Source organism: Eschscholzia californica, unplaced genomic scaffold, assembly GCF_041429995.1.
Source record: "Eschscholzia californica isolate CP2 unplaced genomic scaffold, dmEscCali1.0.p SCAF_2, whole genome shotgun sequence".
In the NCBI taxonomy this organism is placed as follows: Eukaryota; Viridiplantae; Streptophyta; class Magnoliopsida; order Ranunculales; family Papaveraceae; genus Eschscholzia; species Eschscholzia californica.
This window is the reverse complement of record NW_028238309.1, coordinates 10,261,194-10,266,421: the sequence shown is the minus strand read 5'-3', so window position 1 is coordinate 10,266,421 and position 5,228 is coordinate 10,261,194. Positions and strand designations below refer to the sequence as shown.

The 5,228-nt window shown below is 35.7% G+C and overlaps 1 long non-coding RNA gene across 1 annotated transcript; it reads left to right on the top strand.

Annotated features, from left to right (window-relative positions):
* The first annotated feature begins 619 nt into the window (after window positions 1-619).
* LOC147556115 (uncharacterized) lies at window positions 620-3,898 on the top strand. The gene is made up of 5 exons (XR_015235124.1): window positions 620-739; window positions 2,539-2,724; window positions 2,800-2,897; window positions 3,447-3,599; window positions 3,703-3,898. It is a non-coding gene; the product is annotated as an uncharacterized LOC147556115 (long non-coding RNA).
* Window positions 3,899-5,228: the final 1,330 nt, after the last annotated feature.

Below are 5,228 nucleotides of genomic sequence, written 5' to 3'. Positions count from 1 at the left end.
TTAGGATTTTGTCTTTTGTCTTTTTTAGGAGTAATTGGACTCTAGTGAAGAATGGTAAAGATATGATACTAGGAAGGGTCACAGTCAATTCAACTTCTTCTTGTCGATATGAGAATTAGTTTAATGATACAAATACTTTACCAACTTTGAACTTTGTACTTGACACATTCTTGGTCAAAATATGATGTTAAAGAATTACATTCCAAAAATTTAATGATATAAGAGCCGAAGAAATGTGAATATAAAGAATTACATTTCAAAACTGTGGTAAGCATGCACATATAAATAAATTAGGAAATTCATATTGAAACATACCGAAGCAAAAATACAAAAGGTAAGGAGTTGATTAGTTTGTAGTTTCATTTCTCTTGTAACCGTTAATGTAATTACTAGTAATTATAATTATTTTACAAAAATTAAAACAGCTCGGTCGGTTACTCAAAGTATAAGTCTGGCCATTCATTTTTTTACATCCCACGGATGAAAAAAATTCTAAAATTTATTCCTACTTCGTTTTTTTGTTGAGACAAATTTATCCCTACTTTAACATCTCAAAAACCAACTATTCCTATTTTTTTCTCCCACGATCTTTCCTTCGCCAAACTTCCCACGCCATTTCCTTCACCAACTGATTTCACAAAAATCTTCAAAGGGAAGCAGCGGTTCCAATTTTAAGTTTATAGTGTTTGTTTCATCACTTCTGTTCATCATCTGGGTTGGTTGTTCAAGTGTTAAAAGAGTAAGTGTTTCATGTTTATGGTAACTTCATCTTTAAATGGTAACTTCATGTTTATAGTTACTTGATTCTGATTTTTAATGGTAACTTCATGTTTATAGTTACTTGATTCTGATTTTTATGAAGTTCAAACTTTTGCTCACAATGTGTTTGAAGAAATATCCCACTTACTGTTTGCTCACAATTTGTTTCATCACTTTTGTTCATCATCTTGGTTAGTGTACGAGGAAAGTCTATTTTGCAAAATTTCAGTTTAGATACATAAAAAGCTGACTTCTTAATGTGTTTTGATATTTCATTTTCTTCATGTGTCTTTGCAAAGTTAATGGTTCATGGCTTCATTTCTTTATTACTCACTTTTTGCCAAAACTACATTGCTAAAATCTGTGTTCCCTTGAGGGTTGCAGACAAGGGCGGAGCTATGTGGAGGCAGCCCCTGGCTGCAGCCAGGGGCCGAATTTATGAAAAGTAGTGCCAGTCAACGTAATTTCATAACAAAAGGTAGGGCTAGCCAGGGTGGTTTCGTCCCTGCCTCCCACACCACAGGTCACGGGTTCGAATCCCTTGGGCCTTGTCCCTCATGTAAAATGTTTTTCTCATTTTTTGAATGAATTTCGTGTTACCCCCTTATGTTATGTGTTTTTCGTTTTTGGTCTCAATTTGTGGCCCCTACTTCTCACCAACATTCTATTTTGACCCTTTTTTTTTTACAAAATCAAGTTTTACCCATTTCTTTAGGTTCCACACCATCTTCTAATAATTTCTTTGTCCCCAAATTGCCAAAGACGACATACATTATAAACTCTTGACTGTCCATTTTTCTTAAGTGTTTGTTGTTTAAACTATTAACGACATTTTCACGTAAATCTTATTTTTTCTAATGTGAAGTTTTGGGATCACTTATTTTTTATCGAAAGTCATATATATATATATATATATATATATATATATATATATATATAACAATGGCATTTTTTGAGATGGATTGTACGATTTATCTATGAGATATTCGTGTCCGTCAGATTTTTATAACAAATTTCGTAATTAGATATATGCTAAAGGCTATTTATGTCTTAAATAATAACAAAAAAACTGCCCACATCTTCTTCTCCCTAAAATCTCTCTACTAATTCGATTCTAACTACCCAATCTCTCTACCAATTCGATTACCCACAATCAATAATCCCTTAACTTTCTCCCTAAAATCTCCGCATCCAAAACTACTACCCACGACCAGAACAATCTCGCATAACTACCTATTGTATATGTATATATATTTAAACCTATCTCTCTTTATATCATATTTCCATCTTAAACATCTTTATCATTTTTAGAAAATCCGTGCACGTAGGGCACGGGCACGGACTATACTCTAGTGTATATATATATATATATATATATATATATATATATATATATATGTGAATGATAGTCGAAGAAAATCTTGTATGTGACAAATTTTTTGCTTTTGAAATACTACTTGTTAGTACATATGCATCGGAAATGAAAACTTTTCTCTCTTACTAATTTTAAGCTAGTCCGGGTTAACATAAAATCCTAGCTCCGCCCTTGGTTGCAGAAACAATGTTGCCTTGCCCATATCAAGGAGTATCACAGACAGACCTAGATCACAACAGACATATTTTTTTTTAAAAACAGAGAGCACCCATCCTTTTTTATGTATCTGATTCAGGTTTTAAAGTAAGTAGTTGTATTACTGTAAAAGTATTGGCTTCCTTTGATTGTGTGTTATTTTAGGTTAAAGCTTTGATCTTTTGTTTTTGATGTTTCTTGAATTGCAGGGAGATATTTATTGTCGTATACTTCTTCTTCCATGTTCCTTTAACTTTCAGGGTAAGCAATACTTCTTCTTCTTCACCTCTTAACTTTGCTCAAGAACTGTTTGGTGAAATGTTTCAGTGACGTCTTTGGACATTAGCAAGTGATGCTTGCTATTACAACCAATCCATGTTCCTTTAACTTTCAGGGTAAGCAATTCTTCTTCTTCTTCTTCTTCTTCACCTCTTAACTTTGCTCAAGAACTGTTTGGTGAAATGTTTCAGTGAAGTCTTTGGACATTAGCAAGTGATGCTTGCTATTACAACCAAATACCTTTGGTTGTAATAGCAGGTGATGCTTCTTCAATATTGCCTATCCAAAGGTATCCACTGAAACTTCATTTCCAACGAATGAGAAGTCAAAAACAAAAGAGTCTTGAGATGGATTTTTTCATGTTTTCTGATGTTATTGGATTTGTTCTTTTCCGAAATTTCAACTCCAATATGGATGAATTTAAGAGTTTTGATTGAGATCAGTTTGGATTACGATTTATTGAATTTAAAAATTTAAGAGTTTTGATTGAATTCTAATATGGGTACAATTTATTATTTGTTTTGAGTAATGGGTTTTGAATTGGTTGTTTGATTGTGTGGGTTTCGAGTTTTGGTTAAAGTTTTAATCTTAACCAAAATAGTTCTGTGATTGCTTCATCTTTTAAACCTTTAAATCTTAACCAAAATAGTACTGTGTAATGTTAGAAGGTGCAAAATAGTTTCTACTTTTAAAGTTTTAATCTTAAAGTTTTGATCTTAAACAAAATAGACAACCAACTCTACTCTCACCTAAAGGTTGGATTTGATTAAACTCAAATTTGTGATCTTAATTTCGGCTTATGTTGATTTACTTTATGCTAATCTTCTTTTCTTTGCAGGAATCGAGTAGTTTGTCAAGTGGAGGATTGTGGCGTTAATCTAAGCAATCCTAGGGATTACCATAGACGACAAAAGGTTTGTGAAACGCATTTGAAGTCTACTCAGGCTGTTGTAGGCAATATCATACAGAGATTCTGTCAGCAATGCAGTTGGTGAGTATTAGGTTCCCAGCTAACAATGGAGGTTATTGCTTCACTGAAATTCACATTTTTTTTGTAAATTTACTCATATTTTGTTTTTGTGTGAATCTTTCAGTTTTCGAATACGAATTAGATTTCAGTTGGTGAGTATGTGGCCATGAAAATCACTCCTTGATATTGCTTCAGATATTCCTCTTCATTTGATTTAAGTTGATATCCATGGTTCAGTCTGAATTCAAACTATTTCATGTATTCACGCCTATTTTTCATGTTTGTGATATTTTGGTAGCAATAAGATTTCGAATTGTTTCCATATGGCAATGGGAATACAAAACTTTTATGTAGCATTGCACTATGTATTCCAACGTGAACTTTGTTTGTGTACGTATGAGAAGTCTCCACAATGGGAACTACCTTCAAATTATAGATTCAGTCTCTCACCCATACTTTTCTCTCATAAAAACGAAATCCCGCTTCAAGTAATCTTCTTACTTTGCTTTCGAGATTATTATTTTCAGGTTAGTTAAAATGAGCACCACTGTTTATGCACACACGCGGGTAAACTCGATCAAACGTGACGTTCGACGACGTGAGTGTAGACACACCACGGTGTACGCACTGGAAGACTGCTGAAACCACCTTAGCCGTAAAATCGAGAGGCGACCTACCACAACGGCGTTAGCCAAGAGGGATCTACCGCGCCCGTAGGGCGCGGTGGGAACCTAGTTTTACAAAATGCGGAGATGGTCACCTTTTAGGGTTGGGAAAACGGTCCGGAACCCCGCTATCCGGCCCGAACCGCGAGAGACCGATGACCGTACCTAACCCGAGCCGGGCTTACTCGGCCCGATGTCTCGGGCTTATTGGGTCGGGACTCGGACAGGAGCTCAAATCCGAGTCCCGACCCGTAAAGCCCGTACGCTACCCGAGCTCGATGGGAGCCCGATAGATGAGCCCGATATAAGCGCCCGATAGGTTGCCCGAAATAGAGCCCGAGATCAAGCCCGAACAGATCCGCGTGTTTTTATTAAATCCAACGGCTGAGATTAAATAATATCTCAGTCGTTGGATTAAATCCACCCACACTATAAACACCCCCTTTTCTTTCAGAGACAACCCTAAACCTAAACACTACCACCGCCACCTCTCTCTCTTTCCGCCTCCATCTCTCTTTCTTTCCGCCTCTCTCTCTCTTTCCGCCTCCACCTCTCTCTCTTTCCGCCTCTCTCTCTCTCCTTTTCCAGAAGTATGAACCCTAAAATACTCCATTATCTTCTGTTACTTGCTCCATTATTTGGATAAGCAGCTAATTAGTTTGTCTTTTTTGTTTCTGCAATCACATGGGTACTGACTCTATCTTGTTTAGCTCGTTTGGACTGTTTCTTAAGCGTGTTTAATCACTCTTTCTAACTCTTGCATCATAATCACTCAGTACATTCTAATGAAAAATTATGATCTTATCTCAAGAAATCAAACGATTATAGTTGGATTAATGAAATGTCCTTCTGGTTTTTCTTATCAGGTACATCGATAGTATGGATGTTGTTGCAGTGGAATTCACATCAACCTCATTCTATCCTAAAATCAGATTAAAACCTAAGTAGTTTTTGCCGGCTTATTCTATTTCTTTGTTCATCTTCC